Below are 14,060 nucleotides of genomic sequence, written 5' to 3' on the forward strand. Positions count from 1 at the left end.
CTAATTCCCAGGAATGGGGTTCATATGAACCACAGAGACTGTGTTTGGGATAATAACATGGCCCTGTCCAACCCTGCATGTTCCCTCGACTCCGCTACCAACCACCAATCTCCAACAGGGCCCTTAACCTGTATCACTAGACACCTCATAGTGAGTTACAGGTAAGAATCAGCAATGAATCCCAATAATGAGACACATCTGGGGAGGGGTGTCAGCAACATTAAAAAATATATATATACAGTGGGGCAAAAAAGTATTTAGTCAGCCACCAATTGTGCAAGTTCTCCCACTTAAAAAGATGAGAGGCCTGTAATTTTCATCATAGGTACACTTCAATTATGACAGACAAAATGAGAAAAAAAAATCCAGAAAATCACTTTGTAGGATTTTTAATGAATTTATTTGCAAATTATGGTGGAAAATAAGTATTTGGTCACCTACAAACAAGCAAGATTTCTGGCTCTCACAGACCTGTAACTTCTTCTTTAAGACAGGCTCCTCTGTCCTCCACTCGTTACCTGTATTAATGGCACCTGTTTGAACTTGTTATCAGTATAAAAGACACCTGTCCACAGCCTCAAACAGTCACACTCCAAACTCCACTATGGCCAAGACCAAAGAGCTGTCAAAGGACACCAGAAACAAAATTGTAGACCTGCACCAGGCTGGGAAGACTGAATCTGCAATAGGTAAGCAGCTTGGTTTGAAGAAATCAACTGTGGGAGCAATTATTAGGAAATGGAAGACATACAAGACCACTGATAATCTCCCTCGATCTGGGGCTCCCGCAAGATCTCACCCCGTGGGGTCAAAATGATCACAAGAACGGTGAGCAAAAATCCCAGAACCACACGGGGGGACCTAGTGAATGACCTGCAGAGAGCTGGAACCAAAGTAACAAAGCCTACCATCAGTAACACACTACACCGCCAGGGACTCAAATCCTGCAGTGTCAGACATGTCCCCCTGCTTAAGCCAGTACATGTCCAGGCCTGTCTGAAGTTTGATAGAGAGCATTTGGATGATCAAGAAGAAGATTGGGAGAATGTCATATGGTCAGATGAAACCAAAATATAACTTTTTGGTAAAAACTCAACTCGTCGTGTTTAGAGGACAAATAATGCTGAGTTGCATCCAAAGAACACCATACCTACTGTGAAGCATGGGGGTGGAAACATCATGCTTTGGGGCTGTTTTTCTGCAAAGGGACCAGGACGACTGATTCGTGTAAAGGAAAGAATGAATTGGGCCATGTATCGTGAGATTTTGAGTGAAAATCTCCTTCCATCAGCAAGGGCATTGAAGATGAAACGTGGCTGGGTCTTTCAGCATGACAAGGATCCCAAACACACCGCCTGGGCAACGAAGGAGTGGCTTCGTAAGAAGCATTTCAAGGTCCTGGAGGGGCCTAGCCAGATGTCAACCCCATAGAAAATCTTTGGAGGGAGTTGAAAGTCCGTGTTGCCCAGCAACAGCCCCAAAACATCACTGCTCTAGAGGAGATCTGCATGGAGGAATGGGCCAAAATACCAGCAACAGTGTGGTATACTTAGTAGTATTAGAATAGTATATATTATCTTATTCTCCTTTTTCTTTCTAGAATCCTAAAACTGATTTTGAAATTATAATCAACTACAATGCTTCACCTTCTACAATATGAACATGGTGTCTACTGGCTGTCAACAATTAAAAACAAACAAAAAAATGTTTTCCCCCACTAGCTTCTAGAACTCTCGTCTTCCTAAAACTCACGAGCTTCTAGAACTCTCGTCTTCCTAAAACTCACCAGCTTATAGAACGCTCATCTTCCTAAAACTCACTAGCTTATAGAACTCTCGTCCCCTTGGAACGAGTCCAAACAAAACACATCTCCAATACAGAAAAACTTTCAGTCAGAATAAATTGTGACCCATGGCAACGCACTGGCTAAATGCAGAACACAAAACTTTTTAACTGCTGACCCTTGAGACAATCAGCAACCAAGTTGTCCTTACCACAGACATGTCTGATTTCAAGAGGAAACTCCTGCAATATCCATAGTAACTTTCCACCTCACTGCGGAGCTTCTCTCTCTTTTCAGGGTTCACTAGATAGGCATGTTGTTGGATCGGGGCCCAGTCCCCAATGTCATGCTCTAGTACATTTGGGTTGGCACATCTGAGAATGAACCCTGATATTCTAAAAGTAGGGCAACAATGTCAATATAATTGTACCAAAAAATGATCAGCTGGTTGCATAAATAATTATCATTACTAAATGTGAAATTAACTGTAAATATCTGAATTTACAATCAAAACTGAATATACACAATTGTAAATATGAAATATAAAAACCAAATGTACATCCCTTTGTTAATATGTATTGGCAATAATTAACTTAATGGTGAGGCATGGAATAATAAAACATGTATCTTTTGTCAGTCTGGATGTTTGAAATTTGAGTCATGCTTCTTCAGTAGTGGAATAAAGACAATTAGCACTTGAATGTCGTAAATAAATACTGGAGTGATGTAGGATTGTTAATAAAATTGATTATAGACAAATTTATTATACTGTGTCCATGTGTATAGGCTGCAAGTACATTGAAATTAAATCACTGATATCGATTAGCGGGGAAATCAGATTGTACGTGCTGTTGAAACTAACACAACAACAAAAAAACATGGGAATGGGAGATATCTTTTACCTCACTGGTTAGAGGACAACCTGGAGAAGACAGTCAGCTACATTTTGAGTTTATGGGTCCCCAACACTAAGAGAAACGCAACACTTATTTGTCATCACTCATATTGAGCGAGAGAGGGGGGAAATTCTGTTCAAATTAACAGCTCAAAAACCACACAGAATCTGGGAATAATGTGTACATCACTGGTTAGAGGACAATTTCTAGAAAACAGCTCGCTACATTTAAGTGCTGCATTTTGATTCAAGTGGGTCACCAACGTGGTAAGTATAACCCAACTCTTTTTGTTCGTCACTTTTTGTTAAATCACATAAATAGTACTCATTCAATTCAGAGCCTGGATTTTCCCTCTGAGGCTAATATCCATATCATGTTGAAATCAATAGAACAGGGGACAAACGTTTAGGCTTCTACATTATAACATCATTAAAATACTCCTACTACAATGTTAAAACATTATACATTGTGACATCATTAAAATACTCCTACTACAATGTTAACACATTCTACATTGTGACATCATTTTATTGATATCATGAAACAACTCCTTCATGTATTTTCTGATGTTTGAGCAGAGATCTTTTATCAGAGTATCTCTTCCCACATTGATCACAGCTATGAGATTTCTCTCCTGTGTGTGTTCTCAGATGTACTATCAGAATGTTTGGCTGAGTAAAACTCTTCCCACATTGATTACAGCCGTAAGATTTCTCTGTGTGTGTTCTCTGATGTGTCGTCAGATAGTTAGATGCAACAAACCTCTTCCCACATTGATCACAGCCATAAGGTTTCTCTCCAGTGTGTGTTCTCTGGTGTGATTTCAGGATGCCTGACTGAGCAAAACTCTTCTCACATTGATCACAGCTATAAGATTTCTCTCCCGTGTGAATTCTCAGGTGTCCTTGTAGTGAATTTAATCTTGAGTAATGTTTCCCACAGTAAGAGCAGCAGAAAGATTTCTCTCCTGTGTGAATTCTTTGGTGTACTTTTAGTGAATCTGATCTTGAGAATCTTTTCCCACAGCTAAAACAGTGGTTAGACTTCTCTCCTGTGTGTGTTCTCTGGTGCACTATCAGACAGCCTGACTGAGTAAACCTCTTCCCACATTGATCACAGCTATAAGGTTTCTCTCCTGTTTGAATTCACTTGTGTACTTTTAGTGAATCTGAACATGAGTAACTCTTCCCACAGTAAAAACAGTGGTTAGATTTCTCTCCTGTGGATCTCTCCGGGTGTTTCTTGAGGTGTTTCTCTGCATCATGATGTTGTTGACGGTAGTCCCGTCTCTCTCCTGTGTGAACAACAAAAGCAGACAGATGGTTAAAGGCCCACAACTGCAGAAATCCACTGTAAAAGGTGATGCCAACAGCGTAGCCATGACGTTGTACAACAATTGATGTCTGTAATGAATGTTAAAATGATTTAACAAATGTCTTAAAATGAGAAAGAATAGTCATATTTTCATCTTGATTTCACATTAGGAGTAACATCGATGATTGTAGGCTAGAAGAAAGTTATTAAAGTTGTTGAAATCCTAAGTAGTGTGCCAGACGACTTTTGGTCTCCAATATAGGCCCGTTTCTATTTTTGCTAAAATTGCACCACGAGGGCGATGCACACACAATTTGGTTGCAGAAACCCCTCCATGCTAATGAGGAAACCGCTAGTTTGGATGTAGCATATCTGGCTGGAGCAAAAATGGTGAGCGAAGATTTGTTTTTCACATTGTATTCTGAATATTCCAGCGCACTATCAGTGCAAGATCAGGATCAAGATCAGTTCATGTGAGTTTACTCAAAGAAACTCACATGAACTTCTTCAGTCTATTTAAACTCACATTCTTAAGCCTAGGTGTCCCGCTAGCGTGAAACTTCCAGTGAAACTGGAGGGCGCACAATTCAAATTTATAATTATAAAAATTATGGATATTTAAACATTTAGGTACATATACAGTTGAAGTCGGAAGTTTACATACACCTTAGCCCAATACATTTAAACTCCGTTTTTTCACAATTCCTGACATTTAATCCTAGTAAAAATTCCTTGTTTTAGGTCAGTTATCGTCACCACTTTATCTTAAGAATGTGAAATGTCAGAATAATAGCAGAGAGAATGATTTATTTCAGCTTTTAATTCTTTCATCACATTCCCATTGGGTCAGAAGTTTACATACACTCAATTAGTATTTGGTAGCATTGCCTTTAAACTGTTTAACTTCGATCAAACATTCCAGGTAGCCTTCCACAAGCTTCCCACAATAAGTTAGGTGAATTTTGGCCCATTCCTCCTGACAAGAGTGGTGTAACTGAGTCAGGTTTGTAGGCCTCCTTGCCCGCACACGCTTTTTCAGTTCTGCCCACACATTTTCTATAGGATTGACATCAGGGCTTTGTGATGGCCACTCCAATACCTTGACTTTGTTGTCCTTAAGCCTCATCTTATGGAAGTATGCTTGCGGTCATTGTCCATTTGGAAGACCCATTTGCGACCAAGCTTCAACTTCCTGACTGATGTCTTGAGATGTTGCTTCAATATATCCACATAATTTCCTCCTCATGATGCCATCTATTTTTTGAATTGCACCAGTCCCTCCTGCAGCAAACACCCCCACAACATGATGCTGCCACCCCCGTGCTTCACGGTTGGGATGGTGTTCTTCAGTTTGCAAGCTTCCCCATTTTCCTCCAAACATAACGATGGCCATTATGGCCAAGCAGTTCTATTTTTGTTTCATCAGACCAGAGGACATTTCTCCACAAAGAATGATCTTTGTCCTCATGTGCAGTTGCAAACCGTAGCCTGGCTTTTTTATGGCGCTTTTGGAGCAGTGGCTTCTTCCCTGCTGAGAGGCCTTTCAGGGTACTTCGATATAGGACTCGTTTTACTGTGGATATAAGTACTTTGGTACTTGTTTCCTCCAGCATCTTCACAATGTCCTTTGCTGTTGTTCTGGGATTGATTTGCACTTTTCGAAACCAAAGTACGTTCATCTCTAGGAGCGGTATGACGGCTGCGTGGTCCCATGGTATTTATACTTGCGAACTATTGTTTGTACAGATGAACATGGTACCCCACGGCATTTGGATATTGCTCCCAAGGATGAACCAGACTTGTGGAGTTCTACAATTGTTTTTCTGAAGTCTTGGCTGATTTCTTTAGATTTTCCCATGATGTCAAGCAAAGAGGCACTGAGACTGAAGGTAGGCCTTGAAATACATCCACAGGTACACCTCCAATTGACTCAAATGATGTCAATTAGCCTATCAGAAGATTCTAAAGCCATGACAATTTTTTGGAATCTTCAAAGCTGTTTAAAGGCACAGTCAACTTAGTGTATGTAAACTTCTGACCCACTGGAATTGTGTAACGGTGAATTATAAGTGAAATAATCTGTCTGTAAACAATTGTTGAATAATCCACTCGTTCAACATGCAGACAAAGGAATCGAAAAATATACCCCTAAACTTTATTTCAACAGGTCAAAATATGTTTCTATTTACTCCTCAGATACCCTAAAATGTAATCAAACTATAATATTTCTAACGGAAAGAAGTATGTTCAATTGGAAACCGATTTCTGCAGGTGCGACCTGTCTTCATGGCTCGTGCATACACTTCAACCAGTAAAATATACTTTGGCTAGCTTTGCCATCAGCCTGACAATGAGGGTGTTTAAGTGTTTGCCAAATTGGCCCATAACTTCACCTAACAATAACATAGACCTACTGTAGGACCCATAACGTCACCTAACAATAACATAGACCTACTGTAGGACCCATAAGGTCACCAAACAACAAATATACCTATGTCGTGATGCTTGTCATTTGACTGGCATTCAGAAAACGATTTCCTGGATCAGCTGATGATAGTTGAACATGTGACTAACTAAACAGCTACAGAATTAAGAATCATGTGTAATTATTGAAGAACCGCGTTAATGACAGTATCCATTTGGGTGTTGTCAATCAACCTCAGATGACTCTCGGTTAAAACCATTGTTAAATCCAAACTCTGAAATGATTTAGGATTTCTGTGCCCATGAAAACTGTTTTCCCAGCGTAACATAAGGAGACACTAAATGTTAGGTAGTTCAAGTCCATTTCAGAGATCTGAATAGAAAAAACTGTCTGACAACAAGATCCCGTATCTAAGATGACCTCTTATACTTTGCAAAAATAGCCTAAAGCTGCGTCTGTCCTGAACTCACTGGAAGGGGAAACTGAGGGCCCAGAATATTTTATACAATGTCGCAAGCTTGCTATCGCGGGTTTCGGCCGACCCAGTTTATAGAATGTTTCAAGTTCGTGCAGCCAATGTGATTTATAGGATATTTATATTTAATCCTGATATTTTCTACCTGCAGGCTGCAATGTTTTTATTTGTAGGCTTTATGTAGGCTATTTTTACATAGTTGGCAATTGCAAAAAAAAGTTACTTTTAGATTTGTATCATTTTCTTCTTCTGGTTAGGTTATATTGATGACTGGCTCCCTCTAGTCATTTGTGTATCTGTAATTATTTAATCAAACAGCGTGCTTAAAGCATCAGACAAGTTATGGACATATAGTTGATTTTATAAAAACACATGGGGCGATTGGTAGAAAGAACAGATGACTCTTGGTTGACCAAGATTTATTTTAGTTGGGGACAGCACTAGAACATGAATTTGGGGCTCCCGAGTGGCGCAGCGGTCTAAGACAATGCATCTCAGTGCTCGAGGCGTCACTACAGACACAGCCTGGATTCGAACCAGGCTATCACAATCGGCCGTGATTGGGAGTCCCATAGGACGGCGCACAATTGGCCCAATGTCGTCCAGGTTAGGCAGTCTGTCTATAAGAATTTGTTTTTAACTGACTTGCCTAGTTAAATAAAGGTTACATTTAAATAAACAATTTAAAATGTGTTTTATGACAAACCGTTTTTTTTACAAATCCGTCAAGGCACCAACTTTGAGAAGGGTTTAAAGCAAAGGTTCCAAACCAATTCATGATTGTAATTGAATCTAGGTATGTTTCGCCTTTAATGTAATGGAATCTAGGTATGTTTCACCTTTAATGTAATTTAATCTAGGTATGTTTATTGTAATGGGATTTAGGTATGTTTCACCTTAAATGTAATTTAATCTAGGTATTTTTCACCTTTAATGTAATTTAATCTAGGTATGTTTAATGTAATGGAATCTAGGTATGTTTCACCTTTAATGTAATTTAAACTAGGTATGTTTCACCTTTAATGTAATGGAATCTAGGTATGTTTTGCCTTTAATGTAATGGAATCTAGGTATGTTTTGCCTTTAATGTAATTGAATCTAGGTATGTTTTGCCTTTAATGTAATGGAATCTAGGTTTGTTTCACCTTTAATGTAATTTAATCTAGGTATGTTTCACCTTTTAATGTAATGGAATCTAGGTATGTTTAATGTAATGGAATCTAGGTATGTTTCGCCTTTAATGTAATGGAATCTAGGTATGTTTTGCCTTTAATGTAATGGAATCTAGGTATGTTTTGCCTTTAATGTAATGGAATCTAGGTATGTTTTGCCTTTAATGTAATGGAATCTAGGTATGTTTTGCCTTTAATGTAATGGAATCTAGGTATGTTTTGCCTTTAACTTCTTGACGCACGGATCCCTTTAGCAGGATCATTTTCGTAAACAACCGCTGAATTGCAGAGCGCCAAATTTAAAAAAATATATATATATATTTTCATGAAATCACAAGTGAAATATACCAAAACACAGCTTAATTGTTGTTAATCCACCTATTGTGTCAGATTTTGAAAATATGCTTTACAGCGAAAGCAATCCAAGCGTTTGTGAGTTTATCGATCACTAGACAAAACATTACAAACACCTAGCAGCCATGTAGATTGGTCACGAAAGCCAGAAAAGCAATAAAATGAATCGCTTACCTTTGATGATCTTCGGATGTTTGCACTCACGAGACGCCCAGTTACACAATAAATATTCCTTTTGTTCGATAAAGATTTTTTAAATATCAAAATACCTCCATTTGTTTGGCGCGTCATGTTCAGTATTCCACAGCCTTAGGCAAGTCATCAAGGCTTGACGAAAATTCCATATAGTATCCGTAAAGGTCGTAGAAACATGTCAAGCGTTTTTAATAATCAATCCTCAGGTTGTTTTTAACATCAATAATCGATAATATTTCAATCTGACCGTAAACTATTCAATACTGGAGAGAATGAAAATGTCGAGCAACCAGTGTCGCGCACAAGAACTAATGGAGGGACATCCGTCTATCCACTGACGCGTTTTGATAAATCTCGCCAATTTTTCTAAATAAAAGCTTGAAACTTTGTCTAAAGACTGTTCATACCATGATGAAGCCACAGGAAAAGGAATCTGGTTGATATTCATTTAAATATAGGATAGGCAGGAAATGGAACAGGGATTTTTCAAAATAGAAGTCACTTCCGGGTTGGATTTTCTCAGGTTTTCGCCTGCAAAATCAGTTCTGTTATACTCACAGACAATATTTTGACAGTTTTGGAAACTTTAGAGTGTTTTCTATCCTACTCTGTCAATTATATGCATATTCTAGCATCTGGACCTGAGAAAAAGGCAGTTTACAATGGGAACGTTATTTTTCCAAACATAAAAATTCTGCCCCCTAGCTTCAAGAGGTTTTAATGTAATGGAATCTAGGTATGTTTCACCTTTAATGTAATGGAATCTAGGTATGTTTTGCCTTTATTGTAATGGAATCTAGGTATGTTTTGCCTTTATTGTAATGGAATCTAGGTATGTTTAATGTAATGGAATCTAGGTATGTTTCACCTTTAATGTAATGGAATCTAGCTAAGTTTTGCCTTTAATGTAATGGAATCTAGGTATGTTTTGCCTTTAATGTAATGGAATCTAGGTATGTTTAATGTAATGGAATCTAGGTATGTTTCACCTTTAATGTAATGGAATCTAGCTAAGTTTTGCCTTTAATGTAATGGAATCTAGGTATGTTTTGCCTTTAACGTAATGGAATCTAGGTATGTTTAATGTAATGGAATCTAGGTATGTTTCACCTTTAATGTAATGGAATCTAGCTAATTTTTGCCTTTAATGTAATGGAATCTAGGTATGTTTTGCCTTTAATGTAATGGAATCTAGGTATGTTTAATGTAATGGAATCTAGGTATGTTTCACCTTTAATGTAATGGAATCTAGCTAAGTTTTGCCTTTAATGTAATGGAATCTAGGTATGTTTTGCCTTTAATGTAATGGAATCTAGGTATGTTTTGCCTTTAATGTAATGGAATCTAGGTATGTTTTGCCTTTAATGTAATGGAATCTAGGTATGTTTCACCTTTAATGTAATGGAATCTAGCTAAGTTTTGCCTTTAATGTAATGGAATCTAGGTATGTTTAATGTAATGGAATCTAGGTATGTTTCACCTTTAATGTAATGGAATCTAGCTAAGTTTTGCCTTTAATGTAATGGAATCTAGGTATGTTTTGCCTTTAATGTAATGGAATCTAGGTATGTTTAATGTAATGGAATCTAGGTATGTTTCACCTTTAATGTAATGGAATCTAGCTAAGTTTTGCCTTTAATGTAATGGAATCTAGGTATGTTTTGCCTTTAATGTAATGGAATCTAGGTATGTTTTGCCTTTAATGTAATAAAATCTAGGCATGTTTTGCCTTTAATGTAATGGAATCTACATTTACATTACATTTAAGTCATTTAGCAGACGCTCTTATCCAGAGCGACTTACAAATTGGTGCATTCACCTTATGATATCCAGTGGAACAACGACTTTACAATAGTGCATCTAACTCTTTTAAGGGGGGGGGGGGGGGGGGGGTTAGAAGGATTACTTTATCCTATCCTAGGTATTCCTTAAAGAGGTGGGGTTTCAGGTGTCTCCGGAAGGTGGTGATTGACTCCGCTGACCTGGCGTCGTGAGGGAGTTTGTTCCACCATTGGGGTGCCAGAGCAGCGAACAGTTTTGACTGGGCTGAGCAGGAACTGTACTTCCTCAGAGGTAGGGAGGCGAGCAGGCCAGAGGTGGATGAACGCAGTGCCCTTGTTTGGGTGTAGGGCCTGATCAGAGCCTGAAGGTACGGAGGTGCCGTTCCCCTCACAGCTCCGTAGGCAAGCACCATGGTCTTGTAGCGGATGCGAGCTTCAACTGGAAGCCAGTGGAGAGAGCGGAGGAGCGGGGTGACGTGAGAGAACTTGGGAAAGTTGAACACCAGACACCAGATCTAGGTATGTTTAATGGCATGGTATCTAGTTATTTTTAATGTAATGTAGTAGAGATAATTGTCTGAATATATATCTAAGACATCTCGGTGCTCAAAGCGTCACATGGAACAACAGTAACCATAGTAACACATTGGATAACATTCAAGGCGTCAGACTTACTTACAAGCACTTAACCAAAAAGAAGTCAAGAAAAATAAGTGTTTAGTAAAAAATAAAAATAAATAAAAGTAACAAATAATTAAACAGCAGCAGTAAAATAACAATAGCAAGGCTATATACAGGGAGTACCGGTCCGGTTAGTCGAGGTAATTGAGGTAATATGTACAAGTAGGTAGAGTTATAAATGCCTATAAATGTTAAACTGTCGAACCCCATCAGAAACCAAAATATAAGCTTTTTTTTACTCCGTATAAACACAGAATAAAAGGAGCAAGCAGGTATGATTTTCTCTTTCATTTTGAGCCCACGGGAAGAAGGCACCAGAACCTACCATGCTAACGCGTTTCCACTAGATAACACAACCACAAAGTGCATGAAAGCATGAGGTGTGGCTGACGTTTGCACAATTTCGCTAGCTACCAAGCTAGCATCTAAACTCGGTTGCACAGAGTAGATCCTCCATATAATGTTGAGAAATAGTGCATTGTGGGTAGTGTAGAAGACCCCTCTTTTACGCTGCTGCTACTCTCTGTTTATTATCTATGAGTCACTTTAAGTGATTTATTCAAGAAACAACTGCTGATTGCCCCTTTAAGACTACATATTGGGCTAATCTAATAGAAGATATTGAGGACTACAGTATGTCAGGCATTGTCATTGGATGCATTTGATCAATTGTTAACGTTTTGATTGATGGTCCACTCTTGATGTTCTACACGTTACAGTGTAGCTTCAGCCATTCCTACAGAACAACATTAAAGTGTAGAACCCCTTTACGGCATATTGGTTCAACGACTGCAGAGACGGTACTTACTGGTGTTAAAAAGATCTCCAACCTCCTCTTCCAATGTGACAGTCATCTTCCCCTCCTCCTCTTTCTCTTCCTCCTATTATTTTACTGTAACATCTTCCTCTTTCACTCTGAACGCGTCTTCCTCTTCTTTCACTGTAACGTCTTTCTCTTCTTCTTTCACTGTAACAGCCTCACCCTCTACTTGTTTTTGTATTGTAACATCCCTCTCTTCCTCCTCCTTTTTCACGAGAGTTTCATTCTCCGTCCAGCAGACCACTTCTTTATCAGAAGGAGAGTAGCTTAGTGAACTCATGGTCGGGGATGTTAGCTAGCTAGCATTAGCGACTAGCCTAGTTCTAAGCTAACTTAGCAAACCAGCTAGCTGACAAACAACGTACATATATAATTAAATGGGCCAAAAAGTACATACGACAGAAGTGTGTTTAATACACAGCGACTAATATACACCAAAACATTGTAAAGAGCGTGAATGTTGTAGCTATGTTTGCTCGAATGCTACCGAGGTGTCTGACTAGCTGTTGTTGTTGAAGGAGCGTCCCGTCCATTAGATTATACGTCACACTGGCAGCGTCGCCTGAACCTAAAAGACGCACATCGCAATCTGCTGACTGGAGTGGGCAACTCAGTTGATGAACCAAAAGTTTATTTTTCGTTTATTTCATAAAAGTTTAATATTATATTAAGTCGTTCAAAGAGAAGCATGTGTTGATTGATTCGTTTTTAATGAGTGAGAATTTAAAACAAATTTTACACCCACTACATATTTGCATTGAACCACACTTCTGACATGGATCATTTTGACCCCAGAGGCATATCTTTTATCATAGCCAAAATGTGGGTTATTCAATTCTTCCAATTTTTCATGACTTTGTCAATCAACTTGTTCTTAATAAATCATGGTTTAGTGTTTCTGTATCAAATTGGACTTGTAAGAAATTCAAATCCTTTGGAGTCATTTTGACCCCAGCATCTTTTTTTTTTTTTTTTTTTTTTAACCTTTATTTAACTAGGCAAGTCAGTTAAGAACAAATTCTTATTTTCAATGACGGCCTAGGAACAGTGGGTTAACTGCCTGTTCAGGGGCAGAACGACAGATTTGTACCTTGTCAGCTCGGGGATTTGACCTTGCAACCTTCCGGTTACTAGTCCAACGCTCTAACCACTAGGCTACCCTAGGACGTTTATTTCAAATCAAAATCACATTTTATTGGTCACTTACACGTATTTAGCAGATGTTATTGTGGGTGTAGTGAAATGCTTGTGTTTCTATCTTCGACAGTGCAGAAATATCGAACAAGAAAACCAGAAAAGTCCTTTAAATAGAAGAGGGAACTAACAAAGAGTCACTGACAACAACCACAACTAAACATGTAGGGTTTTAGGAGGAGTTCTGAAAGACACTATGGGGGTGTCCACTGAAAGTTGACTAGTAACAACAACTGGGATCTAAAAGACAACCACCATGAGATCCACTAAATCTGGCCAAGAAGAGGCAAACAAAAGAAAAACCCACAACAAACTTAAAGACAGGAAGTAAACCAAAAAAGTGGAGCAACTAAAGGTGTTGACTCTCCACATCTATCAAGACAACTGGAGCACTGGGCCAGACACTCTTAAATAGAACCTGAAATCAGTGCTAACGAGCTATACGTGCTAACGAGCTATACGTGCTAACGAGCTATACGTGCTAACGAGCTATACGTGCTAACGAGCTATACGTGCTAACGAGCTATACGTGCTAACGAGCTATACGTGCTAACGAGCTATACGTGCTAACGAGCTATACGTGCTAACGAGCTATACGTGCTAACGAGCTATACGTGCTAACGAGCTATACGTGCTAACGAGCTATACGTGATAAAGTCCAACCTCAAAACATAAATAGAAAAAAACAAAGAATGTAACACATTCCCTCTTAAGACAACAAATAGATCCTATATTTTCCCCCACAAGCTTATAGAACTCTCGTCTTCCTAAAACTCACTTAGTTCTAGAACTCTAGACCCCTTGGAACAAAATAAGTTGTGATCCATGGCAAAGCATTGGCTAAACGCAAAACTTGCTGACTGCCCACCCTTGAGACAATCAGAAACCAACACCTGCAATATCCGCAGTAACTTTCCACCTCACTGCGGAGCTTCTCTCTCTTTTCAGGGTTCACTAGATAGTCATGTTT

The 14,060-nt window shown here is 38.8% G+C and overlaps 1 long non-coding RNA gene across 1 annotated transcript; it reads right to left on the bottom strand.

Annotated features, from left to right (window-relative positions):
• Positions 1-2,515: 2,515 nt before the first annotated feature.
• Positions 2,516-12,451, bottom strand: LOC129839019 (uncharacterized). The gene is made up of 2 exons (XR_008756961.1): positions 11,885-12,451; positions 2,516-3,973 (listed from the first exon to the last, which is right to left on the bottom strand). It is a non-coding gene; the product is annotated as an uncharacterized LOC129839019 (long non-coding RNA).
• Positions 12,452-14,060: the final 1,609 nt, after the last annotated feature.

Source organism: Salvelinus fontinalis, chromosome 40, assembly GCF_029448725.1.
Source record: "Salvelinus fontinalis isolate EN_2023a chromosome 40, ASM2944872v1, whole genome shotgun sequence".
NCBI classification, from domain to species: Eukaryota; Metazoa; Chordata; class Actinopteri; order Salmoniformes; family Salmonidae; genus Salvelinus; species Salvelinus fontinalis.